Genomic DNA, 8,861 nt, shown 5'->3' with positions numbered 1-8,861 from the left:
CTAGGAGTAATGAAATTGATGAGATTTCTGCTTTTCTTGCTCCAGAGAGCAGGAGTCCTGTCAATTCCAATCCTTCACTAGCTTCCAAGAGTGAAGCTGGCAGAAGGAGTAAAAGGATATGCTGATATGTACATGCAGCAGTAGAGCTATGCTCTTCCTGGATCAGCCAAGGTTAAACTTGATTTTTAAGCTGTTTATAAACCTTTCCAGTTAATAGTGCAATTGTGAGGAGAGAGACAAAGATTTTGAAAACAACAACACAGAGAGCTACTTTAAATCAGTGTGTTGATGGATGTATTATAAAGATGGGGGCCATTACCCACTGGGCAGTCTGCTTTTTTCTTTATTTGACTGTTAATCAGTCATGATAACAGAAGTATTTTGTGCATGCACTGCCTACAGTTGGGTTGACCTAGCAAGAACTTAGAAAAGTCACTGGCCATATTGGCTGGGAGATTCTGTGTACTGTAGTCTCAAATACAGTATAACATTTTCAAGCTCTGGATCCAGTTAAGGGTGGACAGATGGGTGAAAGTTAACAATGTGTTGCAATCAGAAAAAGGTGTGGAAAAGTCACAAGTTGCCTAGCTGATGTGTGTGTGTGTGTGTGCGCGCGCGCATGCACGCACGCATACACCTATGCACGCCTTCAAGTTGTCTGTCAACATATGGCAGCCCCATGAATTTCATAGGGTTTTCTTAGATAATAATAAATAAATAGATAAGGAATATTTAGAGATGGGTTTGGTAGCTCCTGCCTCTGAAATATAGCCTACATCACTAGGTAGTCCTTGGCAGTCTCTTATCCAAGTACTAACCAGGGCTCACCCCGATTAACTTAGAAGATCAGACAGGATCTGGTTCCTTTAGGGTATTTTGGCAGAGGCATATTTATACCTTCCAAATGATATTTTAGAAAGAAGGTATACTAGTGGACATCAGTCAGATATTGTGTCCACTGTCAAACAAACTTATGCATCCCCCTCCTCAGTACTAAATTTTGAAATAACGAATTTTAAACTATGTATGGATTATTTTAATATGCATTGATTTTATAAGCTCTTTTAATTGGCATTATATAGATTGTTGTTGTTCCCTGCCTTGATCCATGGGAAAAGGCAGATAAGAAATCATTGTCATCATCATTGCCGTTGTCGTCATGATCAGCATCATCTGTTGCCTGATACACTGAGGTTATACATTGTGACCATCAATGTATCAAAATATACATGCCCTGTTTACATTCTAAAGTGTGTATTGGTGATATACTGCCTTGATGAAATGAACATTTTCTGTAAATACTGTAAATTTGTACATATTGTTCATGATTTCCTGTGAATGTGCACCATTGTTGTTCTCTCTGTGTGCATTTAGTGCATATTAACTAGTTAACCCACATTGTGCACATCTAATAACATTGGAAGTGTCATGCTGGATCAAACCAAAGGTGTATCTAGTCTAGTCCAGAATTCTTTTCCCACATTAGCAAACCAGTTGTCTCTTGGAAGCTTATAAACAAGAACATGAACACAATACCACCTTCTCATATTCTTCAGCAACTGGTATCACAGAATATCAGTTCTGCAACAGTTTCCCAAGCATAATTCACACAGAGCTAGATTTTAAAATGTAGGCACTTTACAGCATTGCCACCTGAAAAGTTGAAGCTAATGTCCCTGATTTTCTGCCTTTTGTTACATTACCTTAAGTTCTTTTTAAAATGAGGGAAACATACGGGGCAAAATTTGTCCAAACAAATCTATCGTATTTTGAAATTTAGATTTTTTTCCCCCCTAAGCAGTCTTTTTAAAATGAAAAATGATGTGTGGCATTTCTGGGTGAACTGTGATGCAGTGAAGCAGAAGTGATGTGTTCTGGTTGTAAGTAGGTTGGTCCCATTCAGGGAGAGTCAAAATTCTTTCCATGGCGGGGGGGGATTGAAATTCCTTGTTTTTAGGAAATACATACTGTGAGAAGTGTTTATTTTACCATACCAGCTGTTTTCTAGTTCTGAGTGGAATACATTATTTGAGTGGAATACGTACAATATTTTGTGGAGCCAGAGCTATCATGACTACAACTCTACTATTTTGGGTAGAGGAAATGTCTCCATTCTTGGGTAGAAAAGACAGATCCTGGAAACAAACATGCCTGTTTTGTCTCACAGTGAATAATACACAGTATGTTCAGTCTGACACGGATGGCTACTAATCTGGGCTGTGTGACCTATTCTCAGCTTTTACTTCCACAGATGTCTACATTGGGGTGGGCAACTGCTGTGGGTCACTTTTGAAGTTGACCAAGTACTTGAGGGCCTTTTTTTTTGTCTTCAGTGTTTAAAAAGGTTTTTTTTATTGAAGAAAACTAAAATTACCTACATATATGTAAAATAAATCAAAATTAGCTGAAGTTAATTAGGAATCAATTCTTCCTTAATGTTGATTAATTAGTCAACATTCTACTTATGTATTAACATAAAATCTTCCCATTCATACCTGAGTAATTATTTTTAAATTTACATTTATATAGTCTGTGATTCTCTGAAAGTTGAAGTAGCTCAACCTCCAACTCCTCTTCAAGATCAATGTATGATGGTCTACTAGGCTCTGTTTCCAGGCAAGGCTGCCAGTTTTCTCTGGATCTCATTGCAGCTTTATCTGGTGCCCCTTATGTGAAGAAGCCTCCAGGTAGGCCATGACATCTTACCTCTTTAGATTCTGCATCAACAATCAGTCCTGTGGCTATGGAACATACCCTGAATTGCAATCCCAGTGAGGTGAGAATATACCCCAGAACTCACTAAGTGCAAGTTTTTAAAAATCTATCTAATTGAGATTTCAATTCCCATGTAGCTTCTCTTGACACCTTAAAACACCTTTCCATCTCAAATTAGCTTTCCTTCTCAAATATCCAGGGAACGGCACAGGTGTAATTAGTTTGGGTTGACCATAGGATGGATGTGTATAAACAAAACAAAAAAAAAAAAAAACCCACTTTCTATGGAGTGGTGTGACAAGGCTAATAAAGAAATTATTCATATAACTCTTAAAGTTTGGGGGTGTCATTAAAATAAGTTTGTAATTTTTTGTTTGTGAAGCAGCTGTCTGGGTAATATATGCAAATCTTTCACTGTCACGTTGTATCATAAAGTCATTTTAGCAGAACCATTTTTAATTCTCTCGTCTGTTCCTCCTACAAAAGAACGTAAAGCCATCCTTTATAGAGTAAATTTAGTACTATATTAAACTCAAAAGATTTAATAATAATAATAATAATAAATTTTATTTATACCCCGCCTTTCCAAAAAATGATCAAGGCGGCTTACAAATGTTAAAAACAGTTACAATAGCATTTACAATACAAATTAAATTACAATATAGAAAGTTAAAACATTACTACAAAAATAGGAACAGGAGTCATAAACTTTTTTTAAAAAGTGGGACTTAATAGGAACTTTGTGGTTAATATGTTAAGTTCCTTTTAGGTTAATTGTGTGGACCAGAATTTTACTGGCTTGGCAAAATGTGAACTATCTGTATTTCCATTCCATGCATCTGAGGAAGTAGACCAACTATTAAGGTTCATGCTAGCAGCTTCTTTTTTTTCAGTTAATCTCAAAGGTGCTACAAGATCCCTTTACAATCTGATTTTCCAGACTAGCACAACAATGGCTTTGAATTCTTACCATATTTCAGCTGGCATGCATGAAAGCAAGTACCCTTTCTGATCTAAGTATGAACACTGAACATGTATATTGGCAAAGTAACCATTTTAAGTGGGAGGAGTAGCTGAAAAAACATTGCACTTTGAGTGGCTACTTAACACAATGCCAAACAAAAGCATACCCCCCCCCCCAAGAAAAAACCAATTGCCATCATTTAAACAGAATCATAGAATCTTAAGAATTGGAAGGAACTACAAAGGCCAGCTATCCAGCCCCCACCATGCAGGGGTACACAGCTAAAGCACTCCTGAAAGATGGCCATCCAATCCAAGGCAATCTATTCCAGTTTCAAGCTGCTCTTACAGGAAAAAATGTTCCTAATGTTTAGGTGGAATATCTTGTAATTTGGACCCACTACTGCCTTCTTGTCATAGGGCAACTGATCAAAGTAGTGTGATTGTTGCATAATCTCTGGTCCAGATACTAAACTGTTGATGGGCATCTTCAAGCCCCTTCTTAAAGGAGCCTTTCCTTTATATTTTCCACTTTCCAAAGCAGTGTATAATGTATGGGACCTAGACTTATGAAGGGGAATGCTGCAACACTGTCACTGTGGTTCTTTCTGGCATAGTTGGGTGGGTAGCCTTGCTAGGTCAAAAAACTGGAAAGGATTCCTGTCCCTTTAATGATTGTGTAGAAGAAGGAATTTCAGTTGGTATTGCTTGTCATGCAGCCATGTAACAAGCAACAGCTGCTGAAATTCCCTCTTCTACACAACCATTCACAACCAGCAATCCTCTGGTTTTCAGTCTGGCAACCCTATGGGTAAAATTAATTATGTGTTTCTAGACCACTCCAAATGTGATCCAGGCTTTCTGAATTTCCTCTGCAGGCAGACAGATGTGTTTTAAGAGCTCTTTTTGCTTCGAAAAATAAAGGGGAGGGCAGCAAGAATATTCTGCGTGAGCAATCAGTTAAAACCAAGCCAGCTCTCCACTGGTAAGCACTTGACACCTCATAATTTGGTGTATTGTGCTATTCATTTGTATTTCCTTTACAGTGAAAAGCACAATGTTACACAAATGTAGTCAGACTGAGTAGGCAGCTGTGGAAGTCTGACTAGATATGACTTTCCACCAAGCTAAACAGTGATTTCCTACCAGTCTTGCTGTGGGCCAAATGCCCATTTTTGTTGTTGTTGTTGTTCATGGAAGTGTGAGGAGAAGAATGATGCTGGCATTAAAGCTGACAAGGGCAGTTTCTGCCAGACCAGCACTAGCCCATTCCCTGAAATTTCAGGGCCCGAACCTGTGACTGGGTTGGGGTCCTTGACATCACAGGGTGGATGTTATAGAGGTGGGTCCTTGTAATGCCGTAGTGGTGGAGCAGGGAAAGGGTTGGCAGGAGAACCAGAACTGCCTCTTTTGAACCAGCTGATTGTAGAAATGGTCATAAGGGCCACCTGGGGAAATGGATTCAGAATTTGGATAAAGCCAATTAATATGGCAACTAAAGGCAAGTAAGAAAACAACAAAAGCAAAAAATTGAGGAGCTAGGCAGGTAGCAAAATGGACACAGTAGGTAAAGTAATTGTCATTATTCTTACTGTATGAGAATACCCTACAGTACACACAATACATGGGTTTTCTTCTCAGTCCCTATGTGCCTGAGGTTCATGGAAGGTTCTACAATACACTCTCCTCTGTTTATTTCACTAGATTTTCTTTTTTTCTTATGGAAATAGTAACTAGCTGTTGGAAGACTGACTTTGCAAATAATCTTTGGGAAGAAGATTGTAAGCCACCAGTGTGTTTACACAATTTGCAGCATAGGGTTGCAAAAATGTTATTGTATTTTAAAGACTGCAGCTCAACAACAGTTACACAGACAACTCAAGAAAACTGAACAGTCAACCTTTTTTTCTGCTCAGTAGAATGTGGTGCACATATGTACACAATGTGCACACATGCATGCTTATAAAACTCATGAATGATGAGATGGTTTTGTTTCCTTTGATGATAGCTGATGAATAAAGAAGCACAGGAGCCCATATTGCCACTACAGTATTATATTTAGCAAAAGACTATTGCAGTATGATAGAAAGAATAAGACAAATTATTATTAATAAGACTAAATAAAATGTAATCTGATTTTGAAACACTTTGGAATTGTAAAAACTATTCATAGAACAGGTATATTGATACATCTTTTAAAAATGATTCAGATCTTTAAAAATTATTAATAAAATATGTACATAATTTCCTGACTGCTGCAGAAAACAAATACATAAATAAATGCTACCATTTACTATACAGAAGTTTGATTATCTACCAGTAAGTGTATTCCTGTATTTTGTAGAGTTTTGAGTAATGTAACAGAGTTTACAATAGACATTTTCTCCTTGGGCCTGCATATAAGGAACAAAAAAATAAATAATGTAAAACCTAATTGTAACCACCTACGTATACTATACCTTCCCATTCTATGAAAGGGATACCAAAGTATCGTCATCTCTCATTTTCCTGGAATGTCATTTTCAATTTCAGCAGGAACCAGTAGTTTGATTTCCAGCAAAATTTCAAGCCCACCCTTGGAGATATGAAAAATTTCATTGCTAAAAACCAGTGCACGTTGGGTTACAGCATAATAACTGTAATAAGTTACAAATAGCAATGTTTGTATACACTGGGCTGTGACTTCTTTACAAAAACATGAAGGAATCTGTGATGCCTTTTAACATGCACCAGTCCTCTGAACTGTGTCTTAACAATAATCACTTGAACTGACACAGAAGAAATATAATACCTTGTGCACAATCATTGCACATTGCTACTGTTGTGAGCCAGTTGGGAAAATAGCTATTCCTTTCCATTGGAAATATAAACAATGTTTCATCATTACACAGATGGATATTTCAGTCTAATTACAGTAGTCTAAAGTGATGCTAACATTGTTACAGGTAAAACAAATGGGTGCCTGGTTTTCATAGTGGACACCCATAAAAATACAAACAAAGAAGGAGGGAATCAAGAGAAGTCCTTGATATGTAAAATACTGAAAAGAACTTTCAGAAGGTGTCTCAGTGAGAGAAAATTGGAGCAATTTTCAGTGCTCTGCACCAATCTTCCTCCACTGCTGGAAAAATCTTATTTCTGTGTTAAGTTGACCTAAGGTGAACCTATCACAGAGTTGTCTTGGCAAGATTTTTTCACGGGGGCTTGCCTTTGCCTTCCTCTGCCACAATAAAGTACAATTCCAGGATTCCCTAGCATTGAGCAGGGGCAGTTAAAGCAGTCTCAAACTGGATTATTTCTGCAGTGTGTTTTGGACCATAGTCCAGTGCTCAAATCACTATACCATGCTGGCTCTCTGGAAAGACTTACAAAGACAAATACCTAACTGGAGTTAGCAAGTTTTCTCTTTGACAGAAAAGAAAATATTTTTCAAATATGATGGTTATTCTATTTATGTATTTTGGCTCTGGAAATGTACAAATCAGTGGGTTTATTTTTCTTGTCAAAACATAGCCGATGGCATCTTCAGGCAGAATGCCCAAGGAGCAGCCATTGTCTGTGCATTGGCTTGGGAAATATTGGAAAGCGGGCCCATGAATAACAAAGAGGCTTTGCGCTCACTGACAAAAGAGAGCTATTATGTGCTTTAGAAGGTATTTCATTATCTCTGAATGAGTACCATATGGTGCACATGGCCCCTGCCTTATGATAAATTTGTTGGGCTTTCTTAGAAAATACAAAGATGCATAAAAACCTGGCTCAGATATAATGGGAAACGACCAACCTACTATGTAAGGCAGAGATACAGACCCTTTAAACAAACAGTAGCAATAATACAGTTGAGGAAATGACATTCAAGAGCTTCTTAATGAAATTAATATTTTGGACTCCTTGGTGACATGTTATTATAATTGCCCCCAGAGCTGAAATGCCATGCTTTCAAAGGTGGCCCATGGATTCTGTTGCAGAGTAGCCATCTCTTGATTCATGACCAGGATAGGTGTGACAGCAATCCCTGTTTGTTTCATCATAACTCTGAAGGTACATACAGTGGACCTTTGTTATATGCTGGGGTTTGATTGCAAGATACCCCCGTGGATAACAAAATCCGTGGATGCTCAAGTCCCATTAAATATAATGACATAGCAAAATGGTGTCCCTTATAAAAATTGGAAAATCAAGGTTTGATATTTGAAATTTATACTTTTTTTTGAACATTTTCAAACTGTGGATACTTGAAAACATGTATAAAAAATCAGTGTATAAGATGAGCTGACTGTACAGTTCTTTGGATGAATGGTGTGGATACTTTGCAACTTCAGACAGAGAAGCCAAACTTCATTGCCTGTGTTTTATTGCCATTGGTCCAAATCTATTAAGGCTATAACAGATGACCTTGTCTGGGTTTCACACAGTTCCTACAACCTCTCAAAACAACATGTAGACTCTGTGACCCCAACACTGTCTATTTCTTTCCGCTGCATGCTATTTTGTCATCTTTTCCTGATTAAGAAGCCTGTGAGATTTGAAAGTTGGTGTGATTTATTTTGTATCTTTTGGTTGGCTCTGTTAAGATAGCACCACAAGAAAGGATTCAAACCCTCCAACATTTCATAGATGAAAACCAGAATACATATGGCCAAATAGCTTCACAGTGTGGTCAAGATGGCAGATATTACTAATGAGGAAGAACACACTGTCAAGGTATGCCAATTTGCATATTAAGTTGTGACTGGATGAGGGTGTAGCAAAGTGACAGGTGAAGTCCATAATGGTAAACCTGCACTGGTAATTAGTGATGCAATTGGGCAATTGGCATGCAGGAGGTTATGCTATGCTGATTTATTTTTGCATTGTGTATATTTGTACTTAGCCACATTGCTATATTTTTGCTTTGCTTATTTTGTTTTACACTCTGCTGAGTAAAGCTCTATTTTTGTTGACATTTCTCCACGACTCTGCTGTGATCTTTTTCAACACGCCCCAAGACACACAAGTTAAACTGTGACAGCTTGCAGCAGTTTGCTTTTGCCTGAGCCTATTGGGAAGAGCAAGATTTTGACTCCTCTTCTCCTCAGTACTAAGTTTGCTAAACACAAACTGCTTTTGCACACTAAGCTCACTTTGCAGCAGTTGAAATAAGCTGAGGACAAATGGGGAAAGCGAGTGAATGAAAGAGAACC

Source organism: Sceloporus undulatus, chromosome 6, assembly GCF_019175285.1.
Source record: "Sceloporus undulatus isolate JIND9_A2432 ecotype Alabama chromosome 6, SceUnd_v1.1, whole genome shotgun sequence".
NCBI lineage: Eukaryota > Metazoa > Chordata > Lepidosauria > Squamata > Phrynosomatidae > Sceloporus > Sceloporus undulatus.
Note: the sequence above shows the minus strand (reverse complement) of the source record.